A 24,959-nucleotide genomic window follows, 5' to 3' on the forward strand; every position below is an offset into this window, starting at 1 on the left:
AAGCACTAACTAATTATTTCCTTCAGCCACGCGTTCACGTTTTTTTATTTGTTTCTTTTCATTTGAAGGCGACTCACAGTCGCAGACGCTATTTGCAAATCGCATGGACGTCGCTGACGTCGAAACTGTACAGGTTTCGCGCGAAAGGGTGCTTCGATTTGATGCTACATGCGCGGGTAGGCTAGCCGCCAGGTTTGCAGTAGCGACGGCTGGAAGCTAGAAATAACGCCTTCACTTTATAGTTTATTCGTGGGCAGGCGTACGCAGCGAAGACGAACTGCCTTTGGAACCTTTGCGAATCGCAGGTTCAGCAAAGAAAAAGAAAAATGTACAGTCAAAGCGCTTCTACACAGCATCGACACTGCTACGACAATCCGCATCATGAAATTTCGATATCAAAGCAGACTTCTTTTAAGGCTAACGCAAAGCAAAGCGTGAAGTCTGGCATGACTAAACTTATTGGCGGGAAGCGATGACATCCGGGATCGTTACACTGCGAGAACGCGGACAGAACTTTTCGACCCTCCAATTAACCCGATTATAGATGCTAGTTTTGCTGGTAGCTCGCTACACCACTACATTTGACTAGCTGCACAGCTACACGGCTACATGCATCGCTACATTTGACTAGCTGGGCATCACTAAAGGCTCTCCAAAATATTTAGAAAACACGAAAGAGTCAGAAGAGGTGGGAGGCGATCTTGGTATCGTGTTTGCTTTCTCACTTCGGGCTCGTTTTTGAGACGGTGCGCTCCTATCAGAGGGGAATATTTTTTTGTATGTGAACATCGCAATCTTTGCCGTAATATGACTTCTTTCCGCTGCCTTGTTCGCGCTGTATTCAGGCTAGTAAAAATGCACGTGCGGGTAACATGTATTCTCAAGAGGTAGCTGTCTCTGCTTCTCATACCAAGCCGGTCCCGAAGCAACTTAGGAACAAGAAGACCAGGGCCTGTTTCTGAGAGTGCGAGAATACAAATACCGCGCTGCTCGAGGCTATTACCACAGAGCGGAGATATGGTTATCATTTCTGATGGCATCCCCTTTTGAATTAAACGGGGCAGCGAGAAATAGTGGCCTAGCCTGGTTGAGCTCATCAGGTTTCACTACATCTAGTGCAGTTTAGCATATTGCCTGTTTCTGCTTTGTGTTATTTCTCTTCATTAAAAAGCTCTACATATACATTATAATGTTATCACTTGTCTATACCTGCGACTATACCGGCTCCATCTGTTCTATGCTTTCTTCTTCTACCAATACCTCCAAGCGTATCTTGCTTATCACGATCGCTGACCAGTTAACGCTGCCATTAGCACTGAATCTCAGCGCTTCTGGAAGGTGGACGTTGTCTACGGTCCTTACTGTGTGAATATCTAGGCATTCCGTTATAATGTTGCTCCATCGCTTTTCTTGTCTTTTTTTTTTCTTTTTTGCTGCAGCAAACACATGCCTGCTCCAGTTGCAAACGTGTCCTGCGGTACATTTTTTGGCCTCAGGAGCGTTTCTCTTCTCAGGCAAGCGACTGCCTGCAGCGCCTTCTGTGAACCTAGGATCTTCACGCTCTCCTTCTCCTCCCATGTCGCAACAAAGGTCGTGTCAGTCGCGCCCATATACCCCAGAAAGCTCTAGCGTGTCGTACACATGGTACTGTCGCACCGTATTAATGCGATACAGTAGGGAGTAGCCGGGAATCCCAAAGCTGGAGGCGACATCTTGCGTCGATGAGTTCATCCAAAGCGAGCAGAGCTTGGCTGTGGAGATTGGAGCTTGGCTGTGTGGAGCTGTGGAGCGTTGGCTGTGGAGGATGTATACCGTCTCAGTATACAATCCCATTCGCACAGTGCCGACATACTGGAGGGCCTCCACACGAAGTGCTCGAGGTCTGAAGAGGTAAATTTGCATTTGGCGTGAATCGCATATTGCATTTGGACGACTGCATTTGAGGTAACGTTGGGCCATTTAGTGGTGATATTTGGCACGAATGTTGCTCTTCGCCTAGAGAGCGAGTGTCTGCACTACGAGACAACCGGGACTTCGGTGCTAGCGAAGCGGTGAAGAAGTTCTCGAATCAATACAGCGCCGCACTTTCGACAGTGCGAGTTGTATAGACCCACCTTGAAAGGCTTGAGGGTTCTTTTGAACAGCTATCTAGGCCGACAACTGAAGCCTCTCATTGGGAGGCAGGGCACCACTTGCGTGAGTCAAACATCGGTGTACTTGATCGACAATGAGATGGCGTACCTAAACCGATAAATTTATGGCATGTTATCAATTTTCTTCGGAAGCTTTTGCTCGTTTTATTTATTCTAGTAGCATTGAGATTGCTCTTCTTCTTTTTATTTGACGCTGTTTATGTTCTACATTTTGGGGCAGTTCTTATTTTTTTTTCTCTTTCGTTTCTGTATGCGTACGTCATACTAGTAGGTTGAGGCGTACAAATTACTCATAAATCTTGCTTTTAGATCCGTGCTTTTCACGTCAATAGCAATCAGTTCAACACTGAAGTGTGGAACAATCAGAAAATTACACCGTCTGCACGGTCGAGCGCTTCGAGCCATTTGACTTCCCAATTCGTCATTCGTGCGACTAAAGCAAATTTTTTACAGGTTTCTAATGTGACTAAGGGGCGGCATAAATCCCCCAACGCTCTCTTTTGACGTTCGCATACGCACATGCGGAGTCGCGTGTCAAGCAATGCGAGCCCGCTCACCTTCTTCGCGCTCGCTGCCACGATCGACGAGGAAGCAACCAACCGGTTTCGAGTTTACGTCCAACAGGGGCGATCGTCAGCCAGTCTAGAAACACAGTCTCGCTGCAACCCGCACACCCGCCCCGTAGTCCAAACACCTCGCATCGGTCTCCATAACGCCCTTAAAAGTTACGTGCGGAGCAGCGTCGTCTTCTAGAGAGCCACGGCTCCTGGCCCGTGGTGGATCGCTCTCCAACCAACGGCTCGTCGTAAATGCCATCGCACGGGCCCGTTTATTTCCGCCTCATTGGCTCCTACACGGCGCTCGAAACCAAGGCGCATGCGCAAGACACGCGCAAACACACGCAGTCACAACGCACATAAACCACAAAAACAAAAGAAGAGAAAGAAAGCGTGCGCGTGGCTGCGTCCCGATTTGTTAACATTAGCGAAAGAGAGTCGGGCGCGCAAACTCTCCTCGTCGGGCCTGGATGCGCGCGAACGGGGATTGGAAAGCCGAGTCGGTGGCTCTAGGGTGGTGGTGGGACGGGGAAGGCGGGGGGGGGGGGGGGGGGGCGAGACGTGCACTTGCCCCGCAGAGGGTCGACGGATTGAGCACCGGTTTAAACTTCGCCGCCGTCACGGCCTGTGTTTTCTTTTCTTTCTCTCTCTGTCTCCTCCTATTCTCGGCGTCTCGCGACGAGGTGGCACAGTGCCAACGACGACAAGTGAAAGAGGGAGCAAGCAAATGCAATAAAAAAAATGTAAGCGCGCACATAGATGCATAGGCGCGAGCGTTACTCGTCACCCAGCACGCGCACAGCGGGAGCAGCCGGAAAGGCTCAGCGCACCCTCCCGGCTTGCAGACGAGGAGAGCTAACCGCTCCTCGGCTCGCTGCATGGTGTGCTGTATTGTAGCAACGCCTCCCAGAAAGAAAAAAAAAAGAGGGAGACAGAAAGTTACGAAAGCATCGGTCGTGCCAGTTTAGACATGTTTAAGCGTTTTCTGAAGCAGCGCTTATGTGCAACCTCATTGTATGGTGCTGTTTCTGATTTCTGATAACATTTCTCCGGATCAACATTTTTAGGCAATCAATTTTCCGAGTCGAAGTTAACGAGCTAAATTGTCGACAGCGTTCTATAATTTCTGCTCCTTTCGTGTGCATTTGCCTAGGCGTACAGGTCTCGGCAAAGTGGAGTGATCGAATGCTATAGCGGTTACTGTATTGACGGTGCGTTCTTGTTGATCGCCCGTTCATTTAAGCTCCTGTGCACACTACTAAACCGAGCGCAGTAACAACTGATGCCTTGCGGTATCACTACAATTTATCACTACAAGTATAGTGCAGCCGAGACGACGACAGCAGTTAGTTCGAATATACTTTACGGTGATCAGTCATTTCTCGAAAGCCAATTGTGCCCATACGACACTTAACGAGGACGTGACAGCGACTTAACAATTAAAATGAAATGAGACTTGAAATTTAACTTCGGTGTGGTCCTGGGGGGGGGGGGGGGGAGGGGGCACTGCGGCATCCCGAGCAACAGCGTCGTGGATAGTCAAGCCCGGACGACGCACACACTGACATTGAAACATGTGTCACTCTTCTTTAACAAAACGATACGCGAAACGATTTGCGACAACTGTGCGTCGAAACATCAAGAACTTCGTGGCTTGAAAACGTGGTCAAAACTAACTCCACTTTCTTCCGAATCGATCCGAAAATGCTGTTTAATATTCCGCTGTCAGCCGTTCGATTGAAACAATAATACGCAGAATGTATTCAGGGACCACAAAATGTTTTATAAATAAAATAGACTGTGCCGAAAATAATACTTAGTGTTGCTTGGAATCGGAAGATATTGGGAACCCCTTCTTGCACTGCACTAATCGTGCTCTAGACAGAAGAGAGAGAGAGAAAACAACAACTAAGGTCTAAATTCTGCGCTGTGGACAGAAGAGCATTCATTTTGGAAAAAAAGTAATTGCGGCCACGAACTGCAAAAGTATACAGTTAGCGTCTTAAAATAATTTCTGGGAGGGACTGGACACAGAGCGAGAGCAAGGACAGGAAAGGCAGGGTGGTCAACCAGACGAGCACCCGGTTTGACCCTACATTGGGGGGTCAAACCAGGTCACTGAGGGAAAGGGGAATAGAGAGAGGAAAAGAGGGAGAGAGGGAGCACAGAGTGCGTGTGGGAGGATGCACAAGGACACTATCAAGAGTTTCTTAAGCCGGTGCACTTCAAGTAGCGTACTAGTGCATGAATCGCTTTTCGTGCCAGGGACATGAATTGCTGAGAATTATTAGGTGATGGGTGTTCTGCAGGAACTACTTATAGGTGCATACTAGAATGCTCCAGCCAGCAGTGCTTTCTCGAACTGGGCGTCAACAAATATAGTTACTGTGTTTCAAATTTATCTTGAACATTCTTCTTCCCTTCTTTGTATTATTTTGGAAACGATCATTCGCTGTTGTGCTATATTTTGCGTTCGCTGTGATGTACAATGTGCCTAGTTTAATTTCGGTGAGCAATGTGCCAGCACGATCCGACTTTTATTTACATTTTATTTTATTATTCCTTGCTTGCTAGTTAGTTTGCTAGATAGTGTGTACCCTAACTTCGGTATGCGCTGTTTCACTAAGTCAGAAGCAGTAGTGAGCTTAATGGCGTATGCGGCCTTCTTGCATTTATAGAAAGAAAATCGCGCCACAGCTTTATTTGATTATTTTATTTATTTCTATACCCAAATGCCGTAGTGGGCATTACATAGGGGAGATTTCAGGTGAGTACGTCGATATAACTTCTAAACAATACAAATCGAAGAGAAGGGTACTAACAACAAAGCAAGAAAAAAGAAACAGTAAGTTGATTTGAACCATGCAGGGAGTCCAGAATAGCATAGTTAAAAAAATTACATTGGCTATCAGTCCAACTGCAGCAAGGTGTATCAATGATAAAATTGCTGCCGCTAATGACCACATGTTACCTCATTTACTTGGCAATGGCTGCAGATAAAACCAAAAAAGTAATCAACAAAGGTTGAACTTGAAGCTTGTATAATACCGAAAAAAAGAAATGACGAAGAGCTGTATGAAATAACCACAAGCAAACTATATTGGAATTATTAAAACTTGTACAGAAGTTCCCTAATTTACGCACTTCACATAGAAATTGACGTACTAAATGTAAAAAAGTCTCGTTTCATCACCGTTAAAACGGTCGTTAGAAATTCTGATGGAAAGCATGAAGTGAGATTCTACGTTACAAGTTAAACTCAATACCATTAAACGCTCTATATATGGGCATTCCTTCCGGAGTGTATACATTTATGACAATGCCACAGATAACTTAAAACGTACCGATTAGGACGTTTCCTAGGAAGATGTGAGACTTTCTCATCCAAAGTTTGGTGATTAACCTTAACTAATCATGGAGTCAGACATTACAGATAACAGTGACTGGCTTCATAAAGGGGCGAAGAAAATAATCTTAGCCGCGTCATACTACTGCGCAAAGAAATTTTATTGGATAATAGGTAATGTCAGTAAGTGCCTTGGGTACTGTCAGCTGTAACACGATATATATAACCTATGCAACATAAAGACCGTCGCAGTGCCGTCGAGTTTCGCAGTGCCAAGTTGGCCCTCCTTAAACGTTGCGCTGGTGGGTCGACATAACTCCTTTATGGCGGTATGACGTCATTAAGGAAGGAGACGTACATTTGTGAACTCGTTCGCAGTCCTGAGAGATGCGTGTCAAGCGTTGTCGGCATGGCGCATCGAGTGTGTGGGCTGTGAAGCGGCGGAAAGGCCTAAAAGCTATCAAGGACCTGCTGTCTGACAACCCGCGGGATCTAGTCGGTGGCGGAGTGGACAAGGGAGCAGCATTACTTATGCGATCATGTTTCCGTCAGTGCCCGCTTCGAAATGGAAACGGTGGCCAACGCAAGGTGTCATGTTGCCCGACATTCTATAGGCCTTCCGTTATACCTAGGGGCCATTTTCGGTGAAGCCAATGGCTTAGATAACATAACAACACCGACTCCCACAATGGACGACGACGGTTCTCCCGTAAACCTTGAATTCAGCTGCCCTTATTAGTAGCTTCTAGCATTTTGCTCAAAATTTTGTGCCCGTCAGTGCCGTAACACTTGGTTTCCACACCGAGCACTGTTTCCCGCTGGCCTGTCGCCTTCGCGAAAGATGTCAGCGCGATTAGCTAATGCCTGCTCTTACGGACGATTCTAGCGCACTTTTTTGTGAATACGGGGATAGGTGGTCACCCTAGGCCTGCTGCCTATGATCATACTTCCCACCTTTTGAACGATACCATTGCTGGTTCGAAGAGAATGAGATAATGATGATGATCGGACTTTTTTAATAATGTTCACTCACCCAAGAAGTCGCATGGGAGGCAATCATGTCGGACCGGATGAACAACTAAAAACAGCACAATCGCTTCGCGTGATCCTGAAGAAACGGGCACCTTTCTCTCTTCTTTACATACTTTCTCGGTGTTTGTGGGACCACTAAGCCCACCGGAGACCAGCAGCCCAGCTCAACGGCTGGCCTCCTGCAAGAAAAGCCAGCTCGAAAGTCCACATAAAAGAAAAAAAAAGAAAGAAAGAAAAACGAAAAAAGAAACGAAAAAGGGACGTTGCTGCCAAGACAGCAGAAAGAGGCCAAATTTCCTTGCACTACATTGATTTATTCGCTCCCACATACTAACTCTTTTCGTATTTGTTTCATTTTTGTTATTTCACAGTTTCATTTATTTGCTCCCACATATTACTATTTTCCTTTTTTTGCATATTTTAGTTATTTCACAGTTCAAACAATCGTTTCTGTGTACCCGATGTCTTTTCTTTTTTTTTTCTTTGCTTCCGCTAAACTCGTAATTCATTACGCCTCGTTACACTTGCGCTCGTCCCCGTAGCGCGCCATAAACTTACCGCACCCGCATCGACCGAATGATGGCCCAGCGGCGCTATAGGGAAACGTGGCCCGCAGCGGGGAACGCACATAACACGGCGTCCATTACGTGGGAATCGCGGACGCTATACACGCATGCGCCCCGCGTGGCCAACCCTTTCCCGAGCCGCGCCTCTGATAACACAAAGGCCGGAAGAACAAGAAGAATAAATAAAGAGACAACAAGCAAACTAACCAAACAATGGATCCGGCGGAGACGCCTCCCAACCTCGGCTATATACGCGGCGATTGCATTATTTATGACCGCCCTTCCACGCCGCCTTCTTTCCACTGTTCTCGGGCAAGCAACGCAGGCGCCGAAATGGCAAGCGCCGTCCACGCAACTTGCCTGCCTGCATTAGCTCGGGTTGGCGCCTTGGGAGCAAGCCGCGCGTTCCCGCATTACGGGTTCATCTCACGCAGCGAGGTAACAAAGGCCGGCGGTGCGAACTTGCCCGCCCGTGCGTGGCGCGCTCCGCTCCTCCAAGAAGCCTCCTACTCTCTCCAGCCGACTTCTTCTTACAAAGCCCAATTTTCTTACAGTTGGGCGGAAAGGGAGAACCAAGTATGCCAAACTGTCTTCCTCCGAACGATTTATCAGAGCCATTCAAAACAGTGAAAAATGATCTGACAGGTACTCGAAAAGCTCAAGGACGGGGAAAAAGAAACAAAGAATCATGCACATCCCGCGCACTGCGTCGATAGGTGTAAGCGAAACTTTCGCGTCGACTCTTGCCGCAGCGGCCAACCGACTACCGACTGAAGATGACTAGGCGACAAAATTAGTCATCAAGCCTGCTTGATCTTTATCGGAGCTTTACTGTAGCAATCGCAGTCAAGCTTTTTGTCAATCTTCCGTTGTAGCATTTGTTTTTTTATTGAGACATCTATATCTATACTGCGCAGTTACGTCCGCGGAGCTGTAGACCGCACAGCGACACCTTGTGGCCCTTTGCTCAATTACGATTGCGCGTCATAATTTTTTTAGTGGTCTGAACGTTCTCGTCGAAGGAAAATCATAAAACAAATGCACGTGAACGATTACGTCACTACGACACTTTAAACCAGCAGTTAAGTAGAATATGGTAGGTCACTGCAGTGCAAACTTCGTATGAGCGCTTTCTGATTAAACACTGCGTCAAAGAATTTCACTGCTAGCGCTGTTGCTTCCGTCTCGTACACTTCTCTTGTGACCCGATGAACCGCAAACGGTGAGAAGTTTGCGGAAAAGCTGAACCCCTCCACTACGCCTTCCTCTTTTCTTGTGCGCCGCACCCGTCTCCCTCCTCACCGTTCGCACCATTCTCTCAACAGTCACACTGACCAGAGCACAGAACTCAAGACCTTTGTATATTTATAGCGTCTACGGCGCTTCACTATGTGTCATTGTCAAAGCTTCTGAATATTTATTTTTATTTTTCGCTTTATACTGTTTTATTGTATAGCGTTTTATTCTCTGTGTGTGTTTAGCCACGGTTTTGAGATAGCAGGTTGATCAATAGCCAAACTTGCCACACTGTCGCAGTTAAACAAAAAACTCTTTGCACTGCATGGAAAGCTACGGGCTGCGTCAGACAGCGTGACTTTCTCGTTATTTTTTTTTTTTTGCAGCTGACCCCACAGTGCGTCTCTTGCATCTCCGGAGACCTCCTAACTCTACACGCGCAACCCATGCGTGCGCTTCCATACCGTGACAGCACGGCGACGTCGACGGCGCTAATCCGCCTCCGGCGTCCGTTTAATTCCTGTAGAAATAAAATGATGCGAATTGAAATCATCTTCGTCGTCACTGAGTCGAGGACGAATGTCGAGTAGAGGAGCGTTCTAGAACGCGATGAATAGCCACTCAGCCGCTACGGGCAGCCGTGTAACGCTGACGTTTGTTGAAGCACGGGCTGCGAATATCATGTATATGGCAGTTAAAGACCGCCACCATGCCCCTTCTCCTTTTCTTCTTTGTTTTGACGTGAAACGGCTTTCAGTTCGGTCAGCATAGGAGTCACTCGCTAAAACCGCATATGACGAAAACGTGTACTACTATTATCACATATATCATTGTAACCGTACTACATACGCGCCCTACTTTGGCATCGTTGCGTAGTGTAGAGGAAAGAATCCATAACTCGATCATGCATGCGCCGCGTGCACAGCTGGCGCGGTTGCCGCTCCCCGCGTGACGCAATAGGAGTTAAATTTAACCGCTAGCTTGGCGTTCAGAAAGGCGTAGCTCAACAGTAGGTTTGTCAATCCGAGCGGGGATGGTCGCGTTCGACGAGTAGGAAGTAAACGGAGAAGGCAGGGATTTTAACCAGCAAAGCGCCTGGTTGACTACCTAACGCTTGGGGACAGGAATAGGGGGAATAGAAGATTAGACAGAGAGTGAGTGAGGGAGGAAGGAAATGCGCAGTGAATTCGCGCAGGCGCACGGAAGGCAACACTATGTCAGAGCGTTCACACAGGCCTAGTCGACCCTCAAGAAACACAAACGTGCATTCACGCGCTTGTCGGCCGACGAGCGATGGGGACGGAGTTGGAGTAGCACCCTCACGGACAGCGGCCGATCGTCCAGCCGCCGCACTGCTATGGGGAGTGTCTTTCTTCGTGAGTGTAATCGAGGATCGTCGCCCAATAAACGCTCGATTTTCTCCTCGCTGCCGAAGATATCGCACGACGCACCATTGGTCATTTCAGTCAATGTAGTGTATAAGCCTTCGTGAAGGCCACTCACAACCACAGCCGGCACAAAAGCGATGCCTCACATCAAAGAAGCACGCACACAACCACACCTGCGCACGCATGCACACACACCCGCACACACAAACATGCGCGCGCGCGGGGGTGTGGTTGTGTGCGTGCGTATGTGCGTGCGTGCGTATGTGCGTGCGTGCGTGCGTGCGTGCGCATGTGTGTGTGTGATTCTTATGAGGAAAAGTGAAGACATAATTGCAGCGCCATAACTGACTCTCGGGCGAGGTCACCACAACAGCACTACACCAGGAGAGGGAGTGGGGAGTAAAAGAAGAGAGAGAGAGCCGAGCGGGGAGCCGAGCGGGGAGCCCAAAGCTGCAGCTGAAGTTCGTGTATCCTTGTGCGCCTTATATTTGGGGTTGTTCCACTCGGCTAATAAAAGTGTGCGTGCCAGATGAAGAAGCTGCCTTGCAGCGTCTCTCCTCGAAAGAGGAGATGGGAGCGCTGTGGTCTTGATTGTGACTATAGTGCACTAGAAAATTGATTTCTAGATCACTATAATTGTGACGCTCGAGCGGCTTTTTAGAGAGCTCCTTCGGCCAAAGAAGGTATAATACATCAAACTGAAACCTGTGCTCCTCAGGAGTGTGCAATGTGTTGCCGAAATTTTAATGTTGCTCTCCTACGGTAGCCTGGCGTAACTCGGGCAGCAGGACAGATGGACGCCAATTCGCGATCGCCACCTTTGATCACGGCGGGCCCACTAGGAATAAGGAGCGAACACAAGTCCAAGGTTAGACCGCAGGCCCCCACCAGAGCTCTATCATAAGTTTTATAAGGCGTGAATAACTGTGACATGTATTTGGTTAAGTAATTACTGTACCCTTGTGCTCAACACGTTTCCCGTACTCCGCTGCGGCTGCCTCCCTGACAGCGCCTGCCGATAATTTTTTCTTTCCTCCTGCGCCGACATGAGGCTCCAGGTAGCGAAAGCATGAAAGCTGAGTGCGGTTCACAGGCTTACTTGTACTGACTAAGCAACTACAGGGGTCGGATAGTTAGAGCGGGTTCGTCTAGGCGCATAAGCGATAAAATGTGGCGAAGAGTAAATGGAATAAAATACGGGAAGAGGCACTGCTCACAACTCAAGCACATTTATTTACGCGTCAACGCCAGCTGCAACGCATATACGAACGAAACAACACCGAAGAAAACGACAACAAAGACAAAAAGAGAAACTTGACACGGTTAACAAGGCGAATCCCTTAGGAACACCTAACCGCGCAAACTTCATCAGAGAGGCGCAAAAAACGAAAAAGGTAAAATCACCAAACTTTACTAACTCTAACCAGCACACGGTTTACTTCAAGAAAAAACTAACAAAAAAGCGTGTGACTTGGTCTCGAGTATATGGGAAAAGTTTGGCCGTTTAATCTTCAGCACACTCAGAACGTGTCTGGTGTAGTATGATTTGTGTCGTCGGCGGTTTCTCTGGGAGTCCCTTTATTATATAGCACGCTTCAAGCTTTTCTTTTGTTTCTTGTTGTTGCCTGCGTGCCTTGTGCGTGAGCCTACGCTGGCACATGAATTATTCTAAGTTGTCAGAAGCGTTTCATCCCTTCCGCTCTGTTATTTCGTGTTCTCGTCTCTGGAGCGCTTATTCCGAACTTAAGCAAGCAACCTGCACGCCATGAATTCCCAAGCGGTGCGCCAACAATTGCAGCAAAAAATAAAAATAAACATAAATAACATGCACTGGCTGCATGTGTATTTGCTCACCACGGCCACGTTCAAGTGCACAATGGTGTATAGTACTCGCCATGGTCCGAGTTGCCCATATTATCTCACTTCTCATCCTACGGCCAGAGAACTCATCAACACCACCCGAGACTTCACAAACTATGTTATAGCCTTGCGCAATATGGAAGAACTTCAAAAGAATGCATCGAAAATATCGAATTACTTATCATGGAGTAAAGCCTCCACGTATAACGTTGTCTCGTCAGATCAAACGGTCGCGTAAGTGCTTCAAGGCATTGGGCTTAATAGCCCGCACTTCCCCAATGTGTGACGGGGCGACAAATGCCTGAAATGCAACAATAGATTTATCTACAAAGGCTACATTTACCGAGTAGGGAAGCCAAAATGGCGGAGAGGAGGCACAAGCAAGGTTCACCGACTGTGTTTTTTCACCTCACGGATGCGACTCGTGTAGCAATAGAGACTTTTAGCCTGTCCGCTATTCTGGTAAACGGGAGCGCTTTGGGCGGATTGCAGGATTTGCGGGGGCATAAACGTGAGCGGCCAGAGCGGTGCAGCCGCCTGGTAGCGCAGAGTTCAACCAGACAAACACAGAGCTAAAACTGCCGTAACCCACAATATGTCGCTACTGGTGCAAATTTTTGGCAGTGGCGTAATTGTGAACACCATTACGCCACTGTCGAAAATTTACACCAGCAGCTAAGCAGAATATAGTTATTAGCTTTGTGTTTGTGTGGTTGAGCTTTGCGCCACCAGCTGGCGCCATTAATCTGGCCGCTCACGTTTACGCCCCCGGTAAACCGGCAAACCGCCCGCTCTTGCCGGAATACCGGACACGCTAAATGTCTCCAATATTGCACACCAGATTATTACACTACATAGATAACAAGCATGAACGCTTCTTCATTGTCTTACAGACACATAATTATCGGGGATCTAATATCCCTTTCTTCGCGACTGCCGTATTCTGGAGCTTGATAGTGCGCTCGGGCCTGGGCGGAGGGCCGCACACAATGCAAGCGCTTGCATAATAGTGCACCTGATTGGCCCAGACTCGAGCGAATTAATACTGTCACACGGTGTGCAACTTATTCCCGGACATTGACAGCGTAGCGCCATCCGACTTTCTTCCTCGTTGAGACGGTTCTCTGAATTCGCGACATTACGCTTTCTTTATTGAAATGGAAATAAAAGAAAGAGATGCAATCACCCTATAATGGTGACGGCTACTCTTAAATACCAAAATAGTGTATATATATATATATATATATATATATATATATATATATATATATATATATATATATATATATATATATATATATATATATATATATGCAGAAGGAATATGAAAGAAACGACGTCGCAGGGCTAGAAATCCTCAGCACACAGTTCTGTACATCCTGGAACATATAAATATACAAGGCAAAGGCTAAGAGCGACATTACTTGTCTTCCCTAAACCTGAGACCACTCGCCCTACAACGCATTGTTGGGATCCGGTAATGCGTACATGGCCTAAGTCAACGGCATAGACTTTTTTCTCCATGGATGCCGCCATATTTCGTAGGCAGTGGCGCCATCTGTGAGCAGTCGGCATGCTGACTAGAGCGAACGCTTCGTGCTGTATGCCAGGTGTATGCTCGGCAGCAGTTTCTATAGGCCGTTTCATCGGGCGAGGAGGATAGGGCACGCGGAGAGCCTTTCCTCCTCTCTGGCTTGGGCGATCCGGCGCGGCGCTGCTTGAAAGTATTGCTGTCGCGTGCTGCGGAACGATTTCGAGATGTTTTTGATCTTACTTTGTGAAATTTACGGCAAGTTAGTTCATATAAGGTCGTCAGGGAAGCCTTCCGGTGCATCAGTAACTATACTGCAGGCAGAAATGTCTTGGGGGCGCAAAAATGTGACGCGCATAATCAGCCGCGGTGTACGCGCATTATCAGTCGAGGTGCGTGTATGTGGTGTTTACTATATTGCTTATATCGATTTTAATTCAACAAAGAAAACCGGCGTCTCTGTATTACCAGCATTCAATGGTAAATGTTTGGTCGATTGGCGTAGGGAGTAAAACATGACATAAGAACGCATGCTCGTGCACGGCCAAGCTAAGGCAACCACGAAACATCTGGGCGGCAGGCGCTATCAAATATTTGCGATACACTGGCATCGTTCTCACGCATTTCATGTCTACGCTAGCCTTGCTGCATGATGCCCATGGCGCTGCTCAACACAGCGATCACTGCGGTTGGTGAGCCAGCACGATACATATATAAGCTGTGTGCTTCGGCATTGCCTTTTTGGCCTGTATACAGCCATAATATATGAGAGGGTTCGCATAAAAGGAATTCGATGGATATTTTTAAGCGCAAAATTTCCGTAATACGTATCAGTGCGTCGCATAGAACTGAACGAACACAAAAAAAAAATTCGGTTATCATCCTCTTTCTTTAAAAAGCAAGAGAAAACGGGCTAACGCCGCACAGCGTTTATAAATGTGTAACCGCTGATGTCGTATGCTTGGACCATGCGCTATATAGAACAATCTATCTGTAATCCAGCACCTACTACTGCTTAGGACGCTCGCGCAATTCGTAAACGGTCGCTTTGCTGGACAAGCTTAATTCAGACTGTAAGGTATGCTGCTATTACTAGCCAAATCTATTTTATTCATGGGTGGAAACCTCATCCATCCAACCAAGTAGTCACACAATGTAACCTACAGCGAACAGTTTGAACGCTTGTAAAAGTATAACAGTACAGCTCCTATCGTAGCAGAACGGTACCCACGCTATTACGATCGTCGCGTATTTTTCATGGCTCCTAAACCGCAGCTTAGAAATAGAGGATAATACTGCAATAAGGTCACATTAGTGATGGGAACATTCGGAAATAGACAATTGATCTCCGAGGCTGATTGTAGGCTCAAATATGCGCGCACACATCGCGCTGCGTGTTCCGTCCACCTCAACGCCAGCAGAAATTCCGGCCATGGCGCCTCAAACCACTTCAGCACGTCTCACAGAACCGCTTACCATGTAGAAGACGCACGCCATACTAAGCAGACCGCACGACCGCGAAAACAAACGCCATAACCTGCCGCTGAGTGTATACCTGCCATGCAAAAGACCGCTTTCACCCAAGCCAGTATGGCGCTGCTCATAGGCGGCGCCACTGCGTTCACAATATGGCGGCGCCTACGAAAAAACGGTCTATAGCGGTTGTTTTTTGTGCTCGCGTGGTCAGCGTAGTACTTACGTCTATTCAGCGTTTTCTACGTATGAAATGGTTCTGTGAGACGCACTAAACTGATTTCGGTCGGCTTGGCCGGAGGTTTTGTTACCGTTGAGACGGACGGAGCCCCCAGCGCGATGTGTGCGCCTGTGCTTGAGCGTATATACAATCAGCCTCGGAGACGAGTTTCGTATTTCTAAAAATTCGTTTCTCGAATGTGACATTATACTGCTACATTCTCACACTAATTCTGAGCTGTGGTTTAGCAGCAATGAGCAGTGGCGAAACGCCAGGATAACATCTCCAGCGTCTCATTAAAGCTCGTTTCTCTCTCGTTAAGCGACGATCGCATCAGACAATCCTACATCACAAGCCGCGAGAGAATGAAAAATGACTGTTTCTTTTTTTTTCTTGCCCGGTCTTGTTCGTCTCGTTGTCTGCAAGGCACTCGCTCGTTTTCCGAAAATTGTGTCCTCACAAATAGTCACCGCATTCCTTTTATGCGATCCTCTTTGGATATTACTGCTTCACAGGGCAAAAAGGCAATGCTGAAGTACAGAGCTTATATGCAACACTTAAAGCGGATATCTGGGCTAGTCGGAAAATCGACATTTCACGCATTTCCAGCGCTTAAAAGAAATAGCAAAGCAGAAGAGAAGAGGAAGGACACAAGGTCAGGTATCGGGCGCTGGACCAGCGTCCTACCTGTCCTTGCGTCTTTTCTGTTCTCTTATATTTTCCTGCTCCTTTTAAGCGATGGAAATGCATGCACTCACTGCCTGCAGGCCTCATGCTGTTTTACCAACCGCAGTGATCGCTGTGTTGAGCTTCGCTATCACTCTCACACAGAATCGAGCCTAACGTAGACACAGCACCGTAATTTGAAGTCTAATAGACTTGAAATGGATGAGAACGACGCCGGTGGTTGACACAAATATTCTATAACGATTGGTGCTCAGAACGATTCGGGGGTTGCACTGGATCGGCCGCATACGAGCCACACTTATCTTTTTTTTTCCCACGTCAAGCGATCAGAAGATTTTCCAATTCGAGCCGGCACTTCACAGTAGCCGCTGCTCTTTGTCAAGCGGAAACCGATACTGCCAAAGCAGTTCGCAACACGTACACCTCCCGCGGGCTGATGACGCAAGTCGCACGCTTGCCCAGGCGGGAGAAACTTCCGTACATTGCAGTTACTGCTTCCAGCCAAAGGCTACACGGCGGTTCCTTGACGGCCTTGTATGAACTGACATCACGTAAATTTCCCGGAGAACGAGCTAGCACATCCCGAAATTGTTCCGCAACACAATCAAGCAGCGCCGCGAAGGCTCGCACGAGCAAGAGAGGAGGAAAGGCTCGCGGCGCGCCCTTTTCTTTTCGCCCAATGAAAAGCTCTCTGTATAAGTCGCTGGAGGCCCCCACCGTTGGTGGGATACCTTGTTCGGCGCACTTATTAAATAACAGCTTTTTGCCGTCGCGCTTCAAGTATGCCAATATCGGAGGCCACAGCACGTGCTGACCACTGGTGTTGTACAGCACGCCTAGCAGCTTAAATTTCTGTATCTAAGCGCAAAAACGTATTCTTTATAGGAACAACGACCGACCTGTTATAGAGCAATGAGACGGTGACCGTATAACAGAAAAATAAATAGACAATAGAAAGAGAAACTACATTAGGAAAAGCCACGCGCGCCGTAAACCCGAAGCCCCGACAGCGACATAGCAAAGCAATGTGAATGGATGCAAAAGCGCGCAATAACGAAAGCTAAATTATAGCGCGCATTTCGGGCGATAAGGAAGCCAACGAAAAAGTGCGCACGTGCACTTAACATCTCTTTTCATTTAATCTCGCCGAAGACACATCCATGCACAGCACCGTAGCGAAGATTTTAATATCCACCACTGAAGGCGTTTCTACGTAGCTTATGCTTATAAATGGCCTTTGACATTTGCTGACAGTTCGCTGCTGACCTAAGCTGCTAGCCTTCTCAGAAACTTGGGTACCTTCCGTGTTGCGCGTGCAAGCTGTAAAAATAGGAAAGCCGTCACCCATTTTCCTCGAGACCACCAAAGCGCCTTCCGTGATTGGGTCGCACGGAACAGGTCCGTTGCGAAATGGCGGGGCGAAGTAATAAAACATGTCATGGCCGCTTAAGCCAGTGTGCGCTTGCAAAAGGTCAACGCAGAGCTTAATTAACGAGGATATTAAAGTACCAAGCCGCGTGGCCGCAAGTTGGCAAGGAAAAAGTAGAACACCGCGGTTATGCAACTAATAATACTAAGGACGTACAGGCGTCCCGCCGATGCTTTCAATTCCGTACCTAGAGAAAGAATTACGTAATATGCTGGACAAATGAAATAAGAGCAAGTTAGGGCTAAGTATAGAACGCGTTATCTCGTTTTCTGCTTTCCCCAATACGTGGCATATAGGCACGACTTCATATATTATTTTTGACGACTGGGATAAGCAGTGGTGGTATATCGTGCTCTGGAGTTATTACTTGCGAGAGGCGGTCTACGTTCCAATTTCCGGTTCGCATTTCATTTATCCACGACTGTAGAGACTTCAACAAGTGCAACACGAAAGATACACACACACACACACACACACACACACACACACACACACACACACACACACACACACACACACACACACACACACACACACACACACACACACACACACACACACACACACACACACACACACACACACACACACACACACACACACACACACACACACACACACACACACACACACACACACACACACACACACACACACACACACACACACACACACACACACACACACACACACACACACACACACACACACACACACACACACACACACACACACACACACACACACACACACACACACACACACACACACACACACACACACACACACACACACACACACACACACACACACACACACACACACACACACACACACACACACACACACACACACACACACACACACACACACACACACACACACACGCACGCACGCACGCACGCACGCACGCACGCACGCACGCACGCACGCACGCACGCACGCACGCACGCACGCGTACACACAAGAACAATCGCAGCTTTCCGCCCCTATGCACGCACTACATCTGCTCGTGAGGTTTGAGTTGCCGACAGAGAAGTCAAACAAGCATGCTTCGGTCAGTAATTGACGTCATCCGCGTGCTTTTAACCATCCAGCCAACTACGCATATACTCGACACACTGATTGCAGTGATATCAAGCCTTGAGTGCAGGCATGCTCGACAAGCTACCATCACTTCGCGCGCAAACATCCAAACTCCTCAACACCTTCTCTGTGACTGTCCTCGCTACAATTTACAGAGACGATCGCTCGTAATCTCGACAGCGCGCTTTGACCAAAGACATCTAACAGAGGAACTTATTTTATAATGCCGACATCACAAGCCATCGCAGCGGAGGGCGACGAGAGCGCTGTTGCAGTAGGCAACATACGAAATTCGACAAGCGGCTGTAGCCTGAACATATGTTTATAGTGCTGATAGTGCTACTGTGCTGTGCGGTGACGGTATGCGGTGACAGTGACCGACTGTGATTGTATGCTCCTTTCTTTTTTTATCTCTACTATAACTTTACCTCCCTATCCCCTCTCTCCCCAGCGTAAGGCAGCAAACCTGATCTTCCCATCTGGTTAACCTCCCGTCTTTCCCCTTTCTTCAGTCTCTCTCTCTCACTCTTCTCATCCTATAGCCTTTATCGTATCTTTTTTCCTTTCCCGTAGTGCAGTGCTGCAAAGCAGATATTGCCATCTGGTTAATCTGGCGGCATTTCCCTGCATCACTCTCTCTCTCTCTCTCTCTTTCTCTCTATGCTATGCTTATAATATAACCGAACCAATGAGGGGACTCATGGGTTGCTGCTAATCTATATAGTATATTGAGGGTGCTCTTCGTTCTCTGGTAACATATATATACATACACACACACACATATATATATATATATATATATATATATATATATATATATATATATATATATATATATATATATATATATATATATATGCCAGACCATCCGACAGCAACTCCACCGCCGTTAAGATCCGTCGCTCATTCCTGCTGTTAGTTGGGCTGGTTGTGTGCGGCTCACGTGTGCGTCGAATATTCTGTTTGTGATATCTTTTCGGTAGTTTATGTAGCTAGAGCGACGCATTCGATTAAAATAAAGGTTTGCTTTCCCTGGGTCATTCCAGCTTTAATTATACGCAGCGATATTGACTACAATATGAAGAGCTTCTTACGCCTAATTAATGAAGTCATTGGCTTATTTATATTTACATAACTTTGAAATAAACAAATTAGCTAATACGTATGACTACTGATTAAACATATAAATAACTAATTACTCATTTAATTTACTCTTGCTTTGTTTTACTCTTGTTGCGTAATTATTTCAGTCATTCGTTAATTGATCACGTTGTTATTATTGACTTTGCAATATCTAATAGATTATCGGTCCTGTGACTTTCAGAAATGAAGTAGGCAGTCTCCTTACAGTCCGCTACGTTCATGTATTGCTTGAGTGGTATCTGCATAGAAAGGTGTATCGGTTTCCCCTTATACACTTTTTCATGTGCGACACATAATTTTTGCATGTGCTTTGCATGCATGTGCCTGTGAACACAGCCCACAGTAGTTGATTTCTTTGCAGCCTAAAGATGTATAAGCAACAATTGTGAATTCTACGGCTAACTATTGCGTAACATTTGATTTCATGCTGCCAAATCTTAAGTAACGAGCTCATTTTCGATATGTCTAGCCTTTCCTTACACCCTTCACGCAATACTATCCACCTTGAAGTCTGTGAGGGCCTCGCATAAAATAAATAAAACTGCAAATATTCACGAGTGCAACCAGCGCAATAATAGGTCGCTGCAGAGTGCGTCGGGGGAAACAAGCGGCTTACGTGCAGATGATGATGTTTATTGGCATCATCGTTAAAGTGAGAAAGGAGGGGGGGGGGGGAGGTGAAACCTGCTCGATTGAATCCGGTTTTGCTAAATTTATGGCTATCTACACTTTTAGCGATCTCATATCGATATTAACCTTAGTATTTAAAACCTCTATCCATATACTGTACCATTACCTATATTTGCAATTACTCCGGTTTTATCAATCTCTTCAGCACATGCTGGGGTAGCACCACCTGGCCATGTCTACAAGAGCGGCGTCAGCCATGGACTTTCCCTGAACACACTATACCCCACCTAGTACACTGTTCATTTGGTACCTCGGAACAAATGTTGAACCAGCATAGCTTCCGCGCGCCACGGCTTCGCACGTGCCCAGACAAAGAAAAGAAAAACAATAAAACAAAAAAAAGACAAAAGAAAACAATTCTTGCTATATTTGTGTTGTTATACTGGTTTAATTAACTAAAGTGTTTACGTCTTCTCTATCCCAGCTTAAGCTAACGCGCGTGAAAATGTGGGACTATTGTTACGGGCTGTCTCGCTTGCGCGGGTTTTGCCTCCGTAGCTCTCGCTTCACTGCCACAGAAAGTTGTCCTCGAGTACAGATACACGATCGTCGCGAAAAGTTTTTCAGTAACAATGAAAGGTTAGCCGATGACCCCGGTTGCAAGACGTCGAGCACGGACGCCAATCGTCGTGTCCTTCGCAGCTTCGCAGCGTGTTTTCCCTCTTCGGACGAGAGACTACGGGAAGCAGCGGTCCGCGAACCGTCGGCAATGAAATCGCCGGGCGCGCGGGTGGGCTGCCGGGAGTGACGCGGCGTGACCGGAATTCCGTGCCTCGCTTCAGCGACCCGCACTGACGGCCGCCGCCACACTTTCGCTTTCCCTCCACCGCCTCTCCCTCTCTCCCTCTCTTTCGGGCAAGCGTGCGCGGCACTCAAGCAGTGAGCGATGGATCATCTACGCTGCACCTTTCAATCAAACTCCGACGAGGTCGAATCTGGCGCGCAATTCGGTGTTGTTGCGCGGTTATTTTGATTCATGTCTCACTCGCACATCGCAGCTTCCGAAAAAAAAGAAAGAAAGAAAGGAAACTTGACGGAAGTGTGACGCTATCATGGGAATTAAGGGCGGTACAGGAACACCTCTAATCTTCGCGCTTGTCGCTTCGGATATTCTCGAGGCGTTCTTCATTACGCGTCATCTTTCTAAATTTCCGCGCAGTCATAGTATTCTAGACACAGCAAGGCAGTAAGTTACCGCACAGATGCGTAATAGTTGTGAACTGCTGTGTTTATGTTCGCGACGTTTCGTTGAAAAATTGTCAATTTTTCAAAGTAGCAATGTCGTTTGAAGGAAGCCAGGACAGGCGAGGAGGTCTGCACCTCCCTGTTGGTGGAGCGCAAGTGTCACGTGGTTACGCTCACGCCGTTTCCGACTTGCACGTAACGGGCTACGTGTAATAAATTACTTGTAATGAATTACAATTTTTGGTTGTTCCGTGATTCTAAGATTAAGTTTTTAATCGCGAACGCTCGCTGATTCAATTACGCGTTTCAGGAACGATCCCACGTAACGAGTTACTTTATTGATGAGGCAAGCTGATAGGGGCGACGCGGCTTTGAACATTCGAATTTGTCGTGAACTACAGATAAACTTAAAATCTAGTGATCGTTGGTTTCGAATTCTTGAGTTAGGTCGTCCATTTCTTTATTAAAAATTGGCAATGATCGCAAATTTTCAGAAAACGAAACTATCGAGTTTACAACTCCGCAACTCAGCAAGAAAAAATGGCATCGCAATTCTGTGAATTGTATATGATAGCACATCTAAAGCGCACAAATTTGACATCTTACATATGAATCTCGAAAAATTCATTAATATGTAATTACAACTTTTGCAGAGCCCTCGTAAACAACGCAACAAATTCACGTGAGGTATAAAATGACATATCGAATTTGTCCGCTTTGAATGATCTGATGGATGCCTTTTACAGAACCTCGATAACTGTTCTAGATGCAGAGCTATGAATTTGTATAAACTTCGTGCGTCTAATTTCTTTTTTTTTTCAAACTGTCGAATATTTCAAGATCTTTTAAACAAAATTCAAACACTAAATCGAAATTCCGCTCACAACAGTCACTAGAATATAACTTTCTCTCTCAACTGCAACAAATTTTCTTAACATCGGTCCAGGGGTTATCTCAGAAAAAACGTTTTTTTTTTTCATTTTGCATGTACTTGAATAGGCCGCGTCGGAGTTGGACCCGAGCGAAAGCTTCCTTCTAAGTTCGCCCCTATGAAGAGAACATTGCCGATGAGCTGAGCGGGCTCCAGCACGGCAACACGGCGGCGCGTCTTCGTCCCGCTGCACCCACATGCAATGAAAAATAGGCCGCCGCCGCCATGATTTCAGCGTTGTCAGAAGCACCGTGGCTTATTGCGGAGTAAAATGAAAACAAAAATAGTTTTGTTCTCACGCGACGCGCGCGGCTTTCGTGGCCATACTCATGTCATGATTACACTATGAAAACAGTTGCACCCTTTGTGATGCATATCTGCCACACAACGGTAATCGTCATCTGTCATGCTTGCGTTTCCTTTCTTGAAAACGTTGCGCCCGATACTCTCCTGTCGAGAATGCTCTGTCATGCTGATAACGCGCATGTCGTTCGTGACATTGAAGTGCCGCGGGCTCGCAGCGTTAAAGAAAGGAAATGAGAGAAAGACAGATGACAATCGTCATCTGTCTTTCATCGTCAGATGATAATCGTCATCGTAATCGTCATCGTCACCCCCCCCCCTCCCTACCCTTCCCCCGAAACCTTTGCTTATGACTGCAGAAGGCGCGTGGCGACGATTTTATCGCCACTGGACTTTATACGGAACCTCACGGCGACGGCAACGGCAGAAATACGCCTGGAGTGTCCATATAGTTGCTGTCGCAATAAAATATGCAGTGCGTTGCTTAATCGCTTTAGTTAAGTCATGTATGCAGCCTACGTTATAATTTAGGGAACAGGAATCACGAGCACAGACGCCAACAATCGATTAAGCAAGTGCGGTGAAATACACTTCAGTCTTGATGCATAGCTTTTTGACTCTGCGTTACCGTGCCCCACCGAGTAACGTACACATGACAATGTGAGCACTAACGCGCAGATTCCTGTGCAGCTGGTTTGTAACAATAATATATTTTTGACGGCTGTACACTAGAACCGTCTCGTCATGTACGTATACAGTTGGCTTCAAAAGTTAACGGCGCGCGAGGTACTGCAAAAAGCTAAATGTTCCAGCAGTCTTTACACGCGGCGCCAAGTTATGATCTGCTGTGTGGACCAGCACAAGCTGACAATACAACGATGCACTATTTCACGGACTGCAAGCAAAAACTGAGATACTTTCCCGCGAAACACGAGCCACACGAGCTTTGGATGTCAATTGTACATAAAAATTTATAAAAGGTCATTGCTCCCCCTGAGTGCGTAGCTCCACCTGCATTTCATAGATAACAATAACAGAACTTAGCCGAAAGCCAAAAACAGATACGCACGAAAGGAGCGTCCAGGCGATGCCTGAAGTCAGATCTGTTCTCAAGCAAGCAATACAACATCGTCAAACGCAAGACTGCGCCCAGCGGTGCATTACGTTAACGAATGTATCCTCAGCGTAGCGTACGTTTTGGTTTCATTATGTGTTCATCTCCTTTACGAGTTACTTATTCTAGGCGTGATTAGCCATCTGAATAGAGCAGACAAGGTTATCCCTTTCTTTTTCTTAACCGTCTTCTTCTACAGTCCTGTTGCTTGCTCAATGCGGCCCTCGCTGCTGTTTCACGTTAACGACATGGCACGCAAACACGCTTCCATTAATGCTTCTATTTTCTTCGTGTCCACTCCTGAAGCTCGTCTTCCGCAACTTGTTTATGCAGACACTTGTAGTTGCGTGTCCTGCCAACTGGAGGAGAAGAAGGGGCTTAGTGTTTGCACGCTTGCTCAACTAGTAAGTGCGCGAATGCGCAACTGTTGTCGAGCGTCGGACAAAGACGAACACTATGTCAGTGTTAGCATTTTCGTATATGCCATGTCATTGAAGAAAACCGCTGAACGCTGTCTACGCCATACATTGGGGTTCGAAATGCGCGGTCAGAGGAAAAAAGGAAACATCACAGATATGCGTTCGAGACTAGGACAGTTTTCAAAGAAAAGTCGCAGTTTTGCCCATAAGGCGAAGCATCGATTGCGATAGCAAGTTAGCAGACAGCCATGCAAAGTAAGAATAGTACTTTTATCGGCCATATGAACTTGTAAACATTCGGTTGTTATCTAATCAAGCATGGTGGCAGCGCGCACAGCAAACATGAACACACCACACTCGAGGACCGCGGAAAGTCGCTGTCAAAACGCTGGCGTGAGGAAACGCGGCAGCAGCAGCGACCGAAGTGGCATTCGTGCTGTCGATCGCTTCAACGCAAACAGAACGCCGACGCACCTAGACTCTGCCCCCAACACAGATCTCTCCCAAGATACGGCCGCGAGATCGCGTGCAGCGGCCCCACGCGCAGCTGCAGCCGGAGTAGAGAACACTAACTCTCCCTCCACCCGGTGCCTCGCTACCGCGGGCGCCT

At 47.1% G+C, this 24,959-nt stretch overlaps 1 protein-coding gene across 3 annotated transcripts in view; it reads right to left on the bottom strand.

Moving 5' to 3' along the window:
- LOC135917684 (beta-1,3-galactosyltransferase 1-like) overlaps window positions 1–24,959 on the bottom strand; it is a 143,828-nt gene that overhangs the window by 83,585 nt on the left and 35,284 nt on the right. Inside the window, exon 1 of one of the 3 annotated variants that reach the window (XM_065451260.2) lies at window positions 2,711–2,819. The exons of the other annotated variants lie outside the window; for them this stretch is intronic. The gene's annotated coding sequence lies outside the window, so the exon portion shown is untranslated. Of the gene's footprint in view, window positions 1–2,710; window positions 2,820–24,959 lie in introns of those variants that run through there. 3 annotated transcript variants of the gene reach the window in all.

The sequence above is a fragment of the Dermacentor albipictus genome, chromosome 4 (genome assembly GCF_038994185.2).
Source record: "Dermacentor albipictus isolate Rhodes 1998 colony chromosome 4, USDA_Dalb.pri_finalv2, whole genome shotgun sequence".
Classification (NCBI taxonomy): Eukaryota; Metazoa; Arthropoda; class Arachnida; order Ixodida; family Ixodidae; genus Dermacentor; species Dermacentor albipictus.